Genomic DNA, 18696 nt, shown 5'->3' on the forward strand with positions numbered 1-18696 from the left:
CCGGAGATGGGGGAGGGAAGCATTGGGTTCTGAGCTCCGGAGATGGGGGAGGGAAGCATTGGGCTCTGAGCTCCGGAGATGGGGGGAGGGAAGCATTGGGTTCTGAGCTCCGGAGATGGGGGGAGGGAAGCATTGGGTTCTGAGCTCTGCTAATCTGAACATCTTCTGTACATCTGTGCAATTGTAAAGCCATTCAAATGTCTAGTGAGAGAAGTTGTTCAAATCAGAACATTTTCAGGTAATGAAGAAGTCACAGCAAAGCCTAGCCTTGCAATTTTACTCTTGGGACTGACTTGATCAGAAATCAGTGCCTGGAAGCAAAGAGCCCTTTCTCCCAACCTTGAAGGAAGGCCTCCCGGCAACGTGGGCTGGCCTCAGCTCCCAGGTAATGTGAAGGTTGAACCAATTGGCTTGAGCAACTGTCAACCCAGTGGACCCCTGCCCTATACGTAACCACCGCACTACCCAGCGCCCCTGCCCCTCCTGCCCCCAGGACTTTAGCAACGTCTAGAGGCATGTTGGGTTTCCCCTCTTGGGGAGGGGGGGGGGTGGTCACTGCATCTAGACCGGGGAAATGCCCAACTCCCTGCAATGCGCAGACAGGGCCAGCCACAGCAGAGACTGTTCTAGAGCCCAGACCCCAAATCCATTTGTCTGCGGCTGAGAGACCTTGCCTCGGAGGACAGAAAAGGCTCCTCTTGGTGCTGAGCGCAGCCGTCCCACACAGAGCAGGAACTGGAGTGCTCAGGGTACCCCGAGCAGGGCAAAGGGTCCCCGACTCCAACAGCTGTCTCAGCTCCAAGGAGAGACGACTTTGACAAAAGCAGAAGACCGGAGAGTTACAAGGATGTTTAGTTTGTGATAAAAATCATTTTGCAGATTAAAGTGCTTCCTTCTGCCCGTAAAATGGTATGTTCTTTAAATAACTAAAAAAATCAGAGGCATTTAACTGCATTTCTAGCAAAAGGCCCAACTGCCCCTCGGAGCAGGCCAATTAAACCCTTCCTTGTAATCAGGCCGCTGCACTGTAGGCAGTGCTGCCCATCAGACTTGCTCCAGGGGGCTTGGAATTCCTCTGCTTTGGCCGGCCTGCATGAAGGGATTCAGGGGGTGGGGGTGGAGGGGGTGCAGGCGCCAGTCTTTCTCTCCAAGTAGCTTGAGTCCCCTCTCCGTCTCCTTTCCACGGGAAGCACGGCGGCCCACACACCTAAACTGAAGCCCTCTCACGGACAGCCCACGTAGGGAGAGGGAGGCTCTCTCCCAGAATCCTCAGCATCGTCCCAGTGTGTCGACTTCGCTGTGATTGGATCATTTGTTTTTCCCTGAGCCAGTGCCGTGGCTGGGAGTGTGCTGGAAGCTGGTTGGCTGACGTCTAAGTTATATGCGGCATAAGCTTCAGCTCCTGGGCCAAGTGGGGCGAATGGATTCCTGAAAGAGAAATTGAGATACGGCATTAGAAGGAGAATGATGCCCGAGAGAACCCCCCACACACACTGGCCTCTGTTCCTACACTCGGAGGTGAGACCCTCCTTGGGTCTTGGCCATGAACTTGCCATTACCTCACCTCGGAACGTGAGGCAGAGCCCTAGCCGGGTACAAATGGCAAACACACTTGGCTGTGAACCAAGAGGTTTGGAGCTTTGAGCTCTCCCAGGGGCACGTGAGAAGAAGGGCCTGGGGGTGGATTTCTGAAAACACGTCGCTGAAACCCACCCTGCCTGTGCAGCGCCTTCCCTTCCGTCCTCCGTGGGGGTCGACCGGACACCAGCGGGCTTCACTTGCCCTGTTTTCCCCAACATGGAAGGAAGCCGTCGTCCTACCGGGATGGTTGTGGAAGACCAAGCAAGTCTCTCGGGATAGCGGCGGCGGCGGGGTGGTGTCTGGTGAGAGTGGGTTCACTTCAGCTCTCGAGTCCAGAAGAATCGAGGGCAGCAACAGAACCCACCCAGCTAGTCCCACCGGCCTTCAGAAACCAGTGGCTAAATTTATCCCAGTCCTCATTGGCGCTGGTCACTTTGGGAACCCTCCTGAGGTCAATGACTGAGGTAATTGGCTTGTCTTGTACCTTGGAAAGGTCTCTCTGTTAAATGACATAATTGGTTTTAATTACATAATGATGGCACTTAACATGTGTGTAAAGGTTACTATTATATTTAGAAGTGAGATCCCCCCAAAAATGCAAGGGCTGCCAGCCAGAGGTTATTTGGATTCCTCTCTCTGTTTTGGCAGCAGGGAGTCTGAGTGGCGGCCTTGGCCCAGAGGTCGGCTGGTTTGGGGGTGATTATCCCGTGTGAGCAACACCAGGCTGCTCAGGCGGGATCCTAGGGACCTGTGTAAAGGGACGGAAATGGCTTCCGCACCGAGCTCACTGCGATCGCCGTTAATGAGCAGTGGGGACTCAGCTGTCAGCAATTGGATCTGATTGGGCAGGGTAATTGCACGATTGCCCTGGTGTGTGCACACACACGGGGAGATTTTTATTGGGGGGGAAAAAACCTAATTGCTTACTTACTGAGTGGAGCGAAGACCGACACCCATCCGTGTGGTCATCGGTTAAGAAGACGTCCTTTCTTTGTCTGAAGGAGCTGCCCACTCTTCTTCTCAGAATTGGGCTCTGATTCCCTCGGTGCTCAGCCGGGCACATTTGTGGGACTGGCTTCTCCCCCACGATATCAAAATGTGTTGCGGAGCTCCTCTGGGCTGTGTGTGTTTGTTTAAAGGACCATGTGCTTACTGCAGAGTCCCCTACCGTCCCCCACAATGGGCTCTTTCAAAATGCAAGGCCAGCCAGAAGCCCAGGCACCCTGCCCCCAGGACTTTCACAGGTTTTTGTGCCCCCCCCCCAATCTGCATGGTGAGATTGGCTTTGGGAGCTCCTGGCTTTCCTGAGTGCTTAAGGCTGGGGAGGAATGTGGGGGGTGGGGGGGACTAGCCTGGCCCAGGGTAGCCTTTGTAGATGTAATGCCAAGGGCCAGAGCAGCAAAGAGCCACCTCTACTTCCCTACAGCCTTTGCAGCAGCTTGGCATAAGAGGACAGACACCAGCTCCCCCACATTGGGGGTGAGGTCGGGTGGGAGCTGGTAATGGAAGGCTCTGACTTGTCTGTTTCAGCAGCCTGAGGCTGGGGACTCTGAGGAGCCACCGCTGAGGCTCCTGTGTTCTACAGCCACCACGAGACTCCGCATTCTTCTCTCCCTGCCTTCCACCTGTGGGAAGGGACCATCCTTTTCCAAGGCCCTTCCTCTCTGCAATGCAATAGGGACACGTGCAAGCACAGTTGGGTTGGGGGACTCGAAGGGGCACCTTGTGGTAAGGGCTCCACACTCCGTGAAGCCCGTGCTTGGTGGCTGACCGTGGGGTGGTTGGATAACTGGGAACAAAGGGCTTCAGCTCCGAATATTGCAGGTGCCCCCATCCCATCCAGTCTGGTCTGGCTAACTCCCACGGGTCCTTAGGGTTCAGAGCAAATGTCTCTTCTTCCAGGAAGCCTTCCCTGACTCCCCCACCCCATCCTTCCCTCCAGCTGGTGTTGGCTGCCTTTGCTGTGTGCTCCACAGCGTCCGCTAGCACTCCTTCCCACGTGTGCCTGTAACAACTTGTCTCGTGATCTGTCTCTCAAACAGCCCACTGGCTCCGCCAAGGCAAGGGCTGTTGCTGATACTTGCTGTGTGCCCATGCCTGGCCCTGTGTGCAGCCTAAGTGTGCTCGGAAAGTCTGAGTGAGGAAAGGAATGGTTGCTGAGTGCCATGTGTCGCATCGGCAAGCACGGTGGCGTGTGCTGTCTGGGCCCCCCCCACCCCACACACACACACTGCTTTTCACACCATTCTCTTGTTACTTGTGGTTTTCATCCCTAGATGACCCATCTCTGTCGGAGGCACGGAGGCACAGCCAGCTCTCACACTGTACATTGATCACCTGTCCAACCTTTGCCTAGAGCGGGAGCCCCCAGGTCCTTCAAGAGAGCCACCTTTACCTGTCTGTAAAGAAGAGGAGGAGGAGGAGGGAGACAGCGGGCACATCGCTGGTGCACCCGAGCAGGTTCCATGCGTACTTGCACCCTGTTGGAGGTGGGTAACCGCAGATGTCGGGGGGGGGGGGTGTCCCAGAGGCTGCCGACTGGCCTCAGAGGAAGGTGTCTGCCACAGACATCGTGTCGTCTTTCCCTGAGTGCAGGGCTGGGTATCTCTGACCGAGGGGCGGGTGCCGTAACGGTGCTGCTGTGATGACATCTACTACTCGCTTCTCAAGGCTGAGTTCCGAGCCTTTCTTGTTTGGGTTTGGGAGTCTTGGTTTGGTATGGTTGGCTAGACTTTCATCCCTCCACCCCCTCAGTCAGCCTCTCAGACCCTGCGGTACAGAATACCAACGGAAAAGAGGGGAGTTCTCTGATGGTAGTTGGTGTAACTTATAACTGATGGCTCTTCCACGGTGTATAGTCAGTACTATTCTGTCTACACAAAACAAGGTGCCGAGCCAGCTTTTTCCCTAAGCAGAACTGGAACCTATGACCTTGTAACTACGGAACAGAGGGCTTCCTCTTGAGCTTCTAAGCTCCCAGCTCGCACTGGGCGTTGCCCGCCCCTTGTGGATCAAGCTGCATTCATACGTTCTGTGCAGATAGGCCCTTTGAAGCGGAACCTGCAGTCTCACACATGGGGTGGCAAAGTGAGCCTATGGAGACTGAGGACCAGTAGCTTTGCCACGTGTGTCTTGCATAGCTGTCTGCACACAGCGCCCCACTGGGGTCTGGAGTGTATCCTTCCACCAAGTCTGAGTGTCTCCAGCCTCCCTTCCAAGCCATGGACTCCGCAGACCTGAGTTTCATTTCTGCTTTGGCATCACCACCACATGCATGCATGGGAAGCTCTGGAAGTGTAATCCAGGAAGAGAGTTGCAATCAACGTCTTCTGTTGTGGGTGTGTTCACCAACACCCGCTCTTTGAAATGTAGCGTGGCTGACGTCAGATTTCTCCCTGAGTTCTAAGGGAGAAAAGAATTGCGTTGAAAAATGTTCACTACATCTCAAACAACTATTTAAAGGAACAATTCTTTTTGGGATGTCTCTCCATCATCTGACATATTTGCTGGCGTGGGGCAGGCAATTGGTATCCGCACAAAGAAATCACATTCTTTTGCAAAACAAAACTGAAGTCAAACCCAAGCCTACTACCACACACACACACACACACACACACACACACACACACACACACACATCCTCAAGTGATGTTGACTTTGTAATGAACCTTAGCAGATGTAGACGGTGAAGTGACTCGCCTCGTCTCTTTGCTGTCAGAGTGCCCGGGTGCCTCGGCTTGGTTTTTGGTTAGTGCCACATGATAAAAAAGAAGCCCTTAAAGAAAGATGAAAATAAATGGTTGGCTCTTGAGGTCGCGCTAAAACCACGGATGGTCTCTAGGGATGTAGGAGACGCGTTCCTGTCCTTCAACCATGGATGTACCCCACAAAGGGCAGGGAATGCTGGCCTTCAATGAGGGGTGTCTGGACCAGCAGCATCCCTGTTGGAGATGCAGATTCTCCAGGCCAATCCAGGCCCACTGAATTCCAGGCGGTGCTGGAACCAGCCTGCGGGTCACCAACACCTGGTCGGTAGGGTCTGTGGGGATGCCGGTGCAGGGTGCACTACCCTGCTGCGCCGGAGCTCCTGATTGAATCAGGGTAGTGATGCACAGGCCCACATTGCTGCAGACACTGCCCCAGCCCCCCAGGCAGCGCCCTGTCTACCTGGACTCAGTCTGAATGCTTGGCGGTGGTCTAAATGTCCTTCGTCTCCTGCCTACCTGGCTGTGGCATTTCCTCCTGTCCCAGTGCCCTGCCGCCCCAGCCTTCTCTCTGCCTCCCAGACACCCTTGGAGTGTGCCTATAGAATGCAGCCAAAGGGAAGTGGAACAGAGAGCGATAAAGCTTCAGTAACGGTTTCAATCACTGATATCGCATGCCACGCGGTAAACTGTGTCTAAGCTAATGCCCCCATGGGTAATGTAACATAATTTAATATATTGGTAGTTACATGCATTGCTGTGGTGGTATACGGTGGTATACCAGCTGCCTGAATGGAGTTGGCGCTTCATTAAGAACAGAGTTTAGATTACTCTCGCTGTGGTGTGGTTTCATTGATGTCCTGCTGAAAGCCAGCCCGCCACAGGGCTGGGCCACAGTGGGGCCTGAGATACTGGGTGTGAATTGGTGTGTGTGGCACCAGCAGGCGGGTGAGACCAATGTATGCGTTCACCACTGTCACTGCCCTTACATGCAAGATGCCCGCCATGTTCACTGGACTGCCCTTTTTAAAAACGGATGGATGCTAAATCAACTCCGTTGGAAATGAGAACCATTGTGTGGTTGGTTTTTTTAATAAAGCACTTGCTTGCATTTCTTATGGCGAGATCAGAATGTGAGACCTGTGTGTGTGCTTTTCATAATGAAAAGGGGCAGGGACCACAAGTTTTGAGCCTGCCAAGTGGAAGTGGTGGGAATCAAGGTGGGAGTCGAGGCAGAGAGGGGTCCTCAAAGGCCGAGAGCACCAGGCCCGAGGACATGGGCAATCGCTTTTGCTTCCTTTTGTGGTCCACTGGTCAAGCTCCTGTGGAATTACAATTATGTCACTTGGGGGATGGGCATGATTTGCTCAGTAGGAAGCCTCCCATCTGAGATCCCCAACAACAGAGGAGCTGAAGGCGGATTTGGAGGTGCCATCCAGGACAAGGGCACCAAGGGTTGGCATGCGGTGCCATCGACAAGGGGGGGGGGGGGCGGCTAGGGAGCCTTGCAGTGTCAGCTAACCTTGCAATGATCTCCCAGGAAAGAGGAGGAAGCCCCTGACCACCCCAAGCCCCGTACTGGTGAGGCCGGTTGCCATGGGGTTGATTCTGACTCCGAGCTGCCCCACTGGGCTGTGAGATTACAGAAGCAGGCGGCCACGTCTTTCTCCCGCAGAGCGGCTGGTGAGTTGGAACCCAAGACTTTGTGGAAAGCAGCCCGCACATCCCCACAGTGCCAGGAGGACTCCTCCATTGGTGAGGGAGCACTTCCTGTTTGATGGCAGTGAAGGTGGTCGGTTGAAGTGGCTCGAGAGCACCTGGGAACAAGAGCTGCGGCTGACCAGAGTCCAATCAGCACAGACGTGATTTCAAACAGGTGAAGAGCAGGGAGCCCAGCCTCCCTCGGGGCTGGCTGGAGTGACTTCTATAGGGACATGAGGCTGAGGCAGGACATTGTCTGGAGGAGAGTGTAGGGACAGTCAGTGTCCTGGGGGACTGGCCCCACTCATTGTTCCTCTGCCCAAAGCAGGTCCCACAGCCGAGAACTTCCGTGGCAGCAAACCTGTAAGTGTCCTTCAGGCCCCTGCCGAGTGGAGCCGGGGCAGGATGTGTCTCTGACCAAGAATGAGGTTCTCACTGTCCAATTACAGCACATTTGGGAGTTCCCAGGAGAAAATGGAGGCGTTCCACTTCAAAACCTTCCACTTCCAGAAAGAGCCACCTTCTCCGACACCCACAGGGGCAGTCCCACCCTGCCCTGTAGGGTCGCTGTGAGTTGGCATGGATGGTGGCGGTGAGTGAGGGGCTCTGGCAGAGGAGGGTGTTACAGGGTGGCTGCTCACCCCAGGGTCAGTCGTTCAAACCACTAGCTGCTTGAGGGAGAAAGAGGAAGCTCAGATTAGAACCCGTGGTCTCAGAAGCCCTGCGGCGCAGTGGTCCTCTGCCCCGCGAGGATGCAGAGAGTCCTCAGCTCGGGGCAGGAGTCGGCTTTCCTGTTTAGTTATGATTGGGGTGGGGCTACGGGAGGGACCCCATCAGTGCACCATTGGGCTGCCAGTAGCAAGATCTTCGGTCAAACCCACCAGCCCCTCGGGGTGGAGAGAGCGGAGGCCGGGCTGTCTGTCCCCATGCAGATGACAGCATCGGACACCTGCACAGGGTCATTGTGGCAGGTCGACTCCATTGCAGCGGGTTTGGTATTTTGGGGTTTGGATGGTGAGAGCAGTGATGGGCTGGGTTGCTAACCGAAGGTGGGCACTTTGAGTGTGCCAGGAGGCACGTCGAGAGGAGAGAGGCCTGCCCATCACATCTGGGGCAGTTGCTCCCCATCCATCCCCCCCTGCAGGCCTCTCATCTCCCTGAACCCATCCTGGGCTTTGAAAACTTCCACCCCAAATGTGGGTCCAAAGGGGTGCGTGCAGAGCAGAAGGACTCTGAAACACCAGAGGACACCGTGAAAACCCAAATCATGTCCGGGCTTAGCCTCCCAGCTGCCGCAGCAAGCCCGGGTCTGGGCTGAGGAGGTAGAAGGCGGAAACGACTGCTTGGTGTTGTGCACTGGAGCGCCGTCGAGACGGCCGTCTGTGTCTTACGAGATGCTGGCCGGTTTGTTCTCCTTGTGTGGACAAGTAGATCTTGTTGCCAGACAATAGCTCGTGTCTGCCTCGGTAGTCTCCCGGTGTTCAGGAGGCCTTGCTAACCGGCCACATGGGTTTCCACCCGCGTAAACGTATCGCCTCTTCTTGTAGTTTGGACCTTTTCTTCAGGAGCATGTGCTGTATGCAGGCTCTTCCTGCACCATCTGCTGCCCTCCTCTGTGAGCAGACTGCATCTCTGTGCACTTCGATGTTCTCCTTCCCACGGTCGCATTTTATTTCCCGGGGAGTATTTTCTGCAGTGTGGGTTCACCTCTTAGGTGCTTCGGATGCTGATCTCAAGTCTATTGTGTGGGTAACATGGTAGCAGCAGAAGTCTTCTGACTTCAGGGGCATGGCCAAGAACCGTCAGACCATCTGCCAAAGGCCGCTTCAGACCAGTCTCCCCTCTCCAACTTTAATCCCCGATCGTGACACCGGCCATCCGTCCCCGGGCACTCTCCACTGCTCTTCTGAGCGGGATAGTTCGTTGCACAGGGTCCACAGACCGTACTCAGCATTTGGGGGTTCGTCAGGGAGGGAAGAGGTGACCGCTCTGCCTCAGGAGCCCTGGATGGAACAGGAACGACTCAGGAGATGGGATGCAGTGTCTCCAAACAAGACAGCGCTGAGCTCCTTAGCAGCCATGCCTGCAGGAAGGCCCCTGGCTCAGCCAGCGGCCCACTCCTGCAAGTGTGAAGGCTCTTTAGTTCCACTGAGAGATGCCCAAAGGCACCCTACTCCACCAGTAACACTCCTGCCCAAAGGGGCTCCTCTCTTGCTCCATGGATCTGCAAGCCCCCGTAGCAGCCTCACTCTGTGGGCCAGGAAGCCCACCGTAGACGTAGAGCACTGGTCTCTCATGCTGCCTTGAGCTGTCTCCAGGGTTACAGCTCTGTGTGTCCTAAGTCTAGGAGGTTCTCAGCACAGGGACCCTTTGCTCCAGACTCTTCATCCTGATGGTAGTGAGTTACCCCTCCAGCTCTGTGAAGCTGACTCTTTGAACCTGCTGGTGGTGGTGCTGGTTGTCCAGTTGCTCTGGCTCCCAGTGATCCGATGCGCAGTAGAATGAGACACTGCCAGGCCGGGGCCATCCTCAGTTGGGGTTTTGTTCGAGCCAATTACTGCAAGCGCTGTGGGACTCCGTCTTGTTGAGGGTCTTCCTCTGTTTAGCTGCCCTTCCAGTTTACCAAGCACAGTGTCCTTTCGCAGGGACTGGGCCTCCTGACAACATGTCCAAAGAACGTGAGAAGAAGGCCCGCCGCCCTTGCTTTCAGGAGCATTCTGGCTGTACTTCTTCCAAGACTGTTTGGTCTTTGGTCCTTTGGTAGTCCACGGGAAATCCAGCCAATCCTTTTGGAAGGACAGATGCCTGGAGTGCATAGTGATCAGCCAATGGCTGCAGGGCAGGTACACACTTCATTAGCACAGTCAACCAAGCATTTCCTTTGCAAGATTGTGGCCTAGCAAATCATTTTAGCAGAACTACAATCTCAGGGGTCCGAAAGAAATGAAAATGCTGTGCTTGCAGTGATTGAGGGGCAATAGATAGCCCATCCCGATAGACGCCTCTGGCTCAGCTTCCCACCCAAGCTTTCCCACTAACGGGGAACCCACGCTGAGGTGTTTTAAAGGTCATAGTTAGCTGACACGGGATTTGAACTGAGCTAGGTCTCAAACCAATCCAGGGTCTTTTTATCCCCAACACTCTGATTAATGATCTTAGGGACAGAATAATTACAATAATGGTGATATATAAAATCATCATCAATGTACTTAAAACTCTCACACCTATTGAATAGGGACTTTCCAATGAAGGGTCTCTTACCCCATCTCCACCCCTCTTCTCTTACGGACTGGAGTGTTGTACACGAGGAAGGCTTAAAGCAGTCAGGGGCAGCTTTGCCCCATGAGGCATTTTGTATAGATGATAGATAGGTAGGTAGGTAGGTAGGTAGATAGATAGATAGATAGATAGATAGATAGATAGATAGATAGACAGACAGACAGAGATATCTTTAAGGGCCGTGACTTGGATGAGGAAAGCCATGCTATTGCCCTCAGTAAGTAGAGGCCAAGGATCCATGTGTCCTCTTACAATGGGTTCACAGAGCCCCTCTCTAACAAAGGAAGTCAGCAATGCCGATACTCATAAACCCTGATTTAAAGGTAACCCACCCTACATTCTACATCAGTGGCTTCTTAGCTGTGGACTGAACACGCATGGGAGGTTACAAATCATTGTTTTTAGTTGCCCTCAAGTAGGCTCATCTCATTTTGGGGTTTACTAGAGAACAATCAGTGATGTTGCTGCTGCTGTGTGTGTGTGTGTGTGTGTGTGTGTGTGTGTGTGTGTGTTTAGATAACACAGTTGTAGACACAGGCAAGTCTAAACCTAGGCAGGTATCAATCCCCTGAGTCAGATGTCAGGCCGGCAGCTTCTCCTGACTTGCATGGCTCTGGGGACTAATGGACTCAAGCTCAGCAGGAAGACCACCGGCTGGCGACAGCAGAGGCCGATGGGACCACGGTCACCAGGCCCGGAATCTTAGAGAAGTAGATTGCTAAGTCTTCCTTCAGGATGTCTCCGGGTGGATTCAAACCACCAGCCTCCTCGTTGGTAGCTAAGCGCAAACTATTGGTTCTACTCTGGGAGCACAGCATATAGAAGTACCTGCACAGAACAGATCGCCTCGAATACACCTGTGACAATTTCTCTGATATGTGTCTACATGCTATTGTAACTTCTACACTGGAGATCTATTGAAACTAGTATTGGCTTCCAAGAGCTTGTGGTCGTTTGGTATAAGACAGGAAAAATAAGAGAACTTTCCGATAGCAGAGTGCAGGGGAAATCCATGTGCACAAGGTCTTCTCCTCACAAACTGTGCTGCTCCTGTCTTTGTGAGAAAGGTGTGGTTCTGTCGCACTTTTCCCAAGCAGCTCCCCGTTCCACAGCTGGCCCTGCATACCTGGCGGCGTGCACCAGTGGCTGCAGTCCCTGCATGCCTGGCGGCGTGCACCAGTGGCTGCAGTGCTCCTGCAGCTCTGGCGAGCACATGCTTGTGGGGAGACTTTCCATTCCAGAATGGTCCCTCGGAGGAAGGAGGGTGAGGTCAGAGAAGGGTGCCCCCAGACAATCTGCCCCTTTGTTCATCCAGGCTGTCATCTTGGCTGCCCTTCCAGCAGCCCCATCTTCCTGAAATTGTCAGTAAAAAGGCCATTGAACAAATCCATCTGGCATTGGCCAGGATCTTTCTAGCTTGGCTTTCACAACAAGGATGGATTTAATCAGATTCAAAGGAGCCCTAAGACTCATTCCTTAACAGTGTTACATCTCCGGAGGAGCTCCTCCGGAAAGTAGATTATCAAAAAACCAAAGTTTCTTGAGCCAAACGTACAAACAGCTAATGCACAGGAACCAAGTTGACTGAGCAAGGGCCCGAAGTGCCTTTGACATTCATCAAGCTCATGGGGACACATTCCCGAATGCATCCTCATGACAACCCATGAAGCGAGCACTGAGATCAGGACCATTTTCTGGGTCGGGAAACTGAGACTTTGGTCCACCAAGCAACTTGCTCAGGCTCACACAGAAATCCTGTTTCTTTAACTATTTATCAGTTTTGATCGAGGAGGCCATGATTTTAAGCTGCGTCCCTCTTTACAGCCCTGATGCAGACATGCAGCTCTTACATGCCACGGTCATCTGTGTCCATGCAACAACATTTGAAACAACTAGCACCCCTGGGTGGCACAAATGGCGAATGCACTTGACTGCTGCAGGTTGGACGTTGCAGACCGTCCAGAAGCACTTCGGAAGGAAAGGGGTGGCGATCTGTTTCTAAAATCTCAGCCATCAAAAGCCCTTTGGAGCCCAGTTCCCTTCTGACACACATGCTCTGAGGTAGAATAGAGTCTACAGCAGCTTTTGGTGGTGGTGGTGGTGGTGGTACTTACATAATCCGGTGTGAATTTTGGACTTGAGAGGATTAAGAGGAAAGGGTTGGAGTCTAGTCTGTCAATCAGGTCATAGCCAATGAGGCCTCTATGTGGGCCTGGCCTTCCCCTGAGAATTCTGCTCCTTGGAGGCAGGAGATACTTCTCTCTCTCTCTCTCTCTCTCTCTCTCTCTCTCTCTCTCTCTCTCTCTCGGCTCACTCCCTGAGAGACACTGTACTGACAGACGCATGGCGCTGGGCCCTGGGAGCTGGAGAAGCCACATGGACCAACCCTGATGCAACCAGACCTCTGGAACCAGAGCAGCCACAGCCATGCAGAGACCCCTGCCAGCTGACAACTTCACGGGCTCTGTAAGACTTCCAACCCACTGGCCTGTGATCCTCCTGCATCACTGCATGTCTTTTGTGAGTCTGAAGAGGACTTTGTAGATTGGTATCGGATATATGGGCTAACATTGGAATTATGGACTCGATCTGGACTGGGCTGGGACATTTTCTCAATATTCAACTGTTCTTGTATGTAAACTCTTTCTTATACACATATATGAGTGCCCGTGGATTTGTTTCTCTAGTCTACCAGACTCACACAGTGGTGGTGGTGGTATTAGCTGCCAGGGAGTCCACTCAGGCTCACAGTGGCCCCACGCACAGCAACAGGAAGAGCCGCCTGGCCGTGCCACCTGCACCACCCTCATCATCTTTGTCTGGGTTCAGCCCATTGTTGCAGCTGCTGCATCAATCTAGCTCTGGGATGGTCTTCCTCTGTCGTTGACATTCCGCTTGACCAGGCCTTGGTGTCCTTGTCTGGGGACTGGTCTCCAAGCACAGGAGACAGAGGATCCCCGTCTTGCTGAAAGAAATGACACGCGTGGTGGAAAAGGCATTTGTCAGTGGTCTTCCCTCTTCCTTCACAGCCTCCATGCAGATGGCTACGAGGATGAGGATGGAGGGGCAGCTGGGAAGGGGCCGGGCGATGCCCACAGCCAGGAATCTGGCGCTTCTGCTCATATGATGTGGTCCTAAGCAGATCCCACAGTCAGACGCTGCTCCTGCCTCCCTGGGCTGCTATGCATGTAACGACTCATTCAACAGTCATGGACTGTGACCTACACACAACAGGTCGGCTGGCCAGCTCCCCCTCTCTCACTGAGACTCATGCAGACACGCTGAGGCAGTGTGCTGAGCTCTGGGGTGGGGGTGTGGGGGTGGGCTTCAGGCCGGGGCTATGAGCAGCTCTACACACGGCCACGCCAGCTGACGTCAGCAGATGTTTGTGCAGGGCCTCCCGTGCTGCGCCAGGTCCCATGCCAGGAGTTCCAGGTTGCATAGGCATTGCCTTTTAGTGAGGGCAGAAGGCGGGCGCATCACCCAAGAGACAGAAGGTGATTTCAGAGCCTGCTAAGGTGCATGAAGGACGTGCAGTCGAGCGAGGGGAACTAGGCATGGGAGCGTTGACCTGACTGAGGGAATCATGGGAGGCTTCTCTGGGGAGGCGGCGCTGAGATCAAGCTTGGGAAATGGCAGCGAAGGGGCGGATGGCCTTCCTGTGTGAGGTTCTGAGGTTCCATCCCTCTTTTCACAGAGGAGTTCAGATGTCGAATACTCGATCCCCCATCGTGGGGTTTGCTGAGGTTTACTTTATGGGCACACACAGGTTCAGATTGTGGTAACCCGACCCCCAAAGAATGTGTGTCCTTTTGTACCCAAAGAGAATGTACGTCTCTCTCTGAATGCATGCTCTTTGTGTGTTTGTGAGTGAAGTGGGTTAATTAGTAACTGAAGTGTTCTAAATCTCTGTTCATGTTTTATTACCGTATATACTCTTATCACAATCCATACATCCATCCAGTGTGTCAAGCACATTTGTACATTTGTTGCTGTCATCATTTTCTAAACATGTGCTTTCTACTTGAGCCCTTGGTATCCGCTCATTTCCCCCTCTCCCACCCTCCCTCCATCATGAACCCTTGGTAATTTTATTTTCATGTCTTACACCAACCACTGTCCCCTTCACTCACTTTTCTTGTTCATCCCCCTGGGAGGATCATTGTGATCGGTTCTCCCTTCCTTCCCCCACATTCCCCTTACCCTCCTGGTATCCCTACTCTCATTATTGATCCTGAGGGGTTTATCTCTCCTGGATTCCTGTGTTTCCAGATCTTCTCTGTACCAGTGTACACGCTCTGGTCTGGTCGGATGTTTAGGGTAGAATTGGGGTCATAATAGTGAGGTGGGGAGGAAGCATTACATAACTAGAGGAAAGGTGTATGTTTCAACGGTGCTATACTGCACCCTGACTGGCTTGTCTCTTCCTTGTGACCCTTCTGTGAGGAGAAGTCCAATTGTCCACAATTGGCTTTAGAGCATGTGTTCTTAGCTGTGTGAAGTTTCATTAGGTAACGTCCAAATTGCTGGTTAGTTGTTCTTCTGATCATTAATTATTATCATTCTCCAGTGGTGGAGTGGGTCGCTCATTGGACAGTTACCGCAAGGTCCGTGGTTCAGACCCATCCACTGCTCCCTGGGAGGAAGATGAGACTGTCTGCTCCCAGGCGGAGTCAGGGCCTTGGAAACCCTGCTGGAGCCACGCTGCGTCTGACCCAACGTGACGGCAGTGGATTGGGATTCTTTTTCCCTTTGGATCATTTCTGTTGTCCCCGCCCCCACCCCACCCCCACCTTCGCTTTCTCTGCATTTCTGCCCTGTTTGAATAGGCTGTGCTTTCTTTCTTTTCTCCTTCACGGATTTGAAGGGGTGTGTCCTGCTTTTCTTCATTTAGTGGGTCCAGTAGTATCCAAAACAGGACTTGGCGAGCACCGGGCGTCTCCAGGCTTCACCAGGGCTTGGCTCAAAGGGCTTCTCTCCAGCACCTTAGCTCCCCGTTGGCTGAGCCTCTGGTGGGCAGGCCGTGAGGGGAGACACAGAGCATGGCCGCGGGATGAGTGCGCTGTGTGCAGCTGCATGCTCCGCTCCGTGTTCAACTGACGCCAACCACCACTTCACGTGGAATCTATGTTTAAGGGGAAGAGTATTAGGGCTTGGACTCAGTGGAGGTTTGCTGCGCCACCTACCACAGCCAAGGGCATGCTGGGAGAAAGGAACGAGCAGGCTGGGAAGAAACTGGAAGTTATGAAGGTTCTTACACATAGAGCTGCATGCAGTCCAGCAAGTTAGAGTGAGCAGGAAGGGGCTGGCAACCCTTGCCGAAATCTCTCTGAAGGCAAGCCAACAACGTAACCCAGATGTAGCCTTTTATGTCCAAGGGGAGAGCCTTGGCCGCGTCGATAGACAAGGTCAGCACTTGGTCAGTAACATCTGAGAGGACGAACTTGCAGCTTGCCTTTGCAAAGCCCGGCACCTGATTGCCTGAGCATGCCTAGTCATGGTCAAGATGCAAGTCCCTCCTGGGCTCCAGGAAGCCTGGCGACCTGGTTTCTCTGTCCCTTGTTTTCTTCTGTTGGTCTGCATTTGGGTTCTCGTAAGTGATGATAAATGTTAACTAGCTCCTGTAAAACTGCTGGATTGTCAGTTTTTAAACTGGATAAAAACACTGACATTTTCATTGGATCCTATCCCTGAGGAATGTCCGACTTTTATCATAGCAGCTTTGTTTACTTCTGCAGAATGTCTGAATGTGCTGTCTGTGGGAGACATCCTAATGTCACCTGCTCTTAAATGGGAAGTCTTTGTTCAGCCAAAGATTTTTGGAAAAGGGTTCCCAAGATGGGCTTTTCACCTCCCACTTACTGTCCTGCCACCTCCCCAAGGCTGCAGAGGTTCGAAGAGCCCTGCTGTGGCACAGGGAAAGATGCGACGTAGCATTAGCCCACAAAGTCCACCAGGAGACAAGATGTTGGACAGACGCTATTAAACCACCATTTAGTTTCACTACATCCTGTTGGAGATAAGCAAGTCATATCTCTGTCTTTTCCACCTCAAGCCTTTGGTCTCCGCTTTAACAGATTGTTTGATTTTGGATTAATAAACTCTCATGTATATATTCGTAGAGAAAACATTTTAAATAATTGAGTCCTTCTAGGCAAATACGAAAAGAGAAGGCTCTTATCTCTGGATGCTCACACCAGATTCTCAGCAGTGTTGCAGGCGATGCTAGATTCTGTGGGAGCCCCTGTGGAGGCGTCTCAAATTAACAAGCTGGGGAATCTGAGGCGACTTTGCACGGCCTGGGCTCGAGGTACTCGCTCTCTTGATGTCGACCCCTTGGCAGTTTATGACAGGGCTTCTCAGTGGGGTTTTTAGAAGGGTCTTCCTCTGCTTCATGAGCTTGTTGACTATGCCATTGGCAGTCTGTCTTCACCTTCCAGAAGAGGGCGCCAGGCATGGAGGTGCAAGTCTGTGAGTCTGGCAGATCAGTGTTTGTCTTCTTTTCTCCTCCTCCTCCTCCTTTTCCTCCTCCTCCTCTTCCTCCAGAACATGCTGAGCAACCAGCGACAGGCTGATGAACCTTCTGGAGCACGGCTTTCTGGTGACGAAACGGAAATTGGAAGCTGACTTTTGTGGTTGCTCTGCTCATTCAGTGAGCTGATATATATGCAGGGCTCAGTACAGAGCCTGAGAGAAAGCAGGGGACCATTCGATGGCTTGTTGATGATGGAGAAGACGGGGTAAATGTGGTGAGGAAGATTACAAATGGTGGAGAGAGTGGTGGTGATGGTTGAGGTGCTTGTGGTGAGGATGGTAGAAAAAATCAGAATGGTGTCATGGTGAAGGAGTTAGTGATGATGGTGGTAGTGATGGCGATAGTTGGATGTACAGGTTCTTCAGAAAAAAACCATGAGAGGTGATCACATAGTCAAAGCCTTGGAGAATTGGTAGAATTATTATTATCTGAACACCAGACCTTCTAACTGCTTCTTGGGGAGCCCCAGTCACCAGGAGATCTGTGTGTATACACAACCAACATCACAAAGGTTCGTCCATTCCTGCTGTGGTGTCTACAAGCCTGGACTCGTCATCCAGAAGCTAAGAAGTGTTACTCTGAGTCACCCATTCAGCTGACATCAAGCTTATTCTTGAAACCGTCTACTCCCTTGGCTTCTGGAGGCATTGTCTTGTCTCCTCTAAGAGTCCGCTGTCATTTTATTGCTGGCTTCTCTTTTCTGTGGGCAATTAGAGAGTTGGATACAGGACTGTTACACTCAGAGAGGTTTGTGCAAGAGGGGTAAAAAGTTACAGAGAAAGCGAACAGTTCTAAGCAGACAAGCAAAGTCAGCAGATTTCTGTAAGTCAGAGTGAGGCCAGGCGGAGAAAGACTGGGCATGCCATTCACTTTGAATACTTGGCTTCTGAGACAGAAGTCATCGGGCTGGAGAAAGAAGACTGGGGGAGCACCTGGAGTGAGACCACAGATATCTACTCCTTCCATCCTGGAAGAAAGCGGGGAAAGGCATTCGCAGAGCATAGAGACTTCTTCTTTGTTGGATAGGGGAGAATACACACCTGAGCTTATGCCAAGGGGAAGGAGCCCAATAAAGCTGAGGGTCAAGATACACGTGAGTTGGCGCTGAAGGGCATTGAATCAGCTGGACAGTGGCTCTCGGCCTTCCTCACCCCGCGACCCTCTCATGCAGTTCCTCGTGTGGTGGTGACCCCCTAACCATCACATTATTTTCGTTGCTACTTCATCACTGTCATTTTGCTACTGAATCAGTCAATCCCTGTGAAAGGGTCCTTTGACCCCCAAAGGGGTCACGACCCACAGGTTGAGAACCACTGTGGTGGGAGAAGGTACTCCTGAACCTCTCAAAGCATCGGCTGGGGAAACGAGGAGCTGGAAAAGGTGTCATTAGCTCTTCTGAGAAGGTGAGGTCCCTGCCAAGAATGAGAGGTACAGGGACACCTGGGGAGTTCAAGACCAAGTGTAACAGGAGCCACCATCTGATGGAGGAGGAGCCAAGGAGTACTGTCCATGAGTGGAGAAGGGATATCATTGCAAGGGTTGAGGACACTTCAGCACTCCTGCTACCTGCATGGCATCCTCCCTCTCCATCCCCACCCCCCTGCCCAGCCCTGCTTTCAGATGGGTACCGTGTAGAAATGAACCCGTGGCCGCTGTGCACCAAAGCCCAAGCAATTGCTGTGGCAGAATGCCTCCCCCGCCCTCCTGGGGTTCTGGTCACGGGGAGTCAGCCAGAGGAGCAGGGCTCACGACTGGAGGTCTTGGAGGACAGTCCCAGGTGTGGCCGGGTCATGAGCTGTCCCTTATCTTTTTCCAACGTGGCCACGGCAGGTTGTGAATGAGTGAAGGGAGAGAGGGGACAGACCTTCAGACACCGCCCTCCACACCCACACCGCC

The 18696-nt window shown here is 52.8% G+C and overlaps 1 protein-coding gene across 4 annotated transcripts in view; it reads left to right on the forward strand.

The window, feature by feature from the left end:
* Positions 1-18696, forward strand: part of ERC2 (ELKS/RAB6-interacting/CAST family member 2) — a 987816-nt gene that overhangs the window by 868198 nt on the left and 100922 nt on the right. For all 4 annotated transcript variants that reach the window (XM_030885545.2, XM_045290032.1, XM_045290033.1 and 1 more), the window contains one exon: positions 3858-4070. The gene's annotated coding sequence lies outside the window, so the exon portion shown is untranslated. The remainder of the gene's footprint in view (positions 1-3857; positions 4071-18696) is intronic.

The sequence above is a fragment of the Echinops telfairi genome, unplaced genomic scaffold, assembly GCF_000313985.2.
Source record: "Echinops telfairi isolate 266 unplaced genomic scaffold, ASM31398v2 ScPeMD7_31;HRSCAF=116, whole genome shotgun sequence".
Taxonomy (NCBI): Eukaryota; Metazoa; Chordata; class Mammalia; order Afrosoricida; family Tenrecidae; genus Echinops; species Echinops telfairi.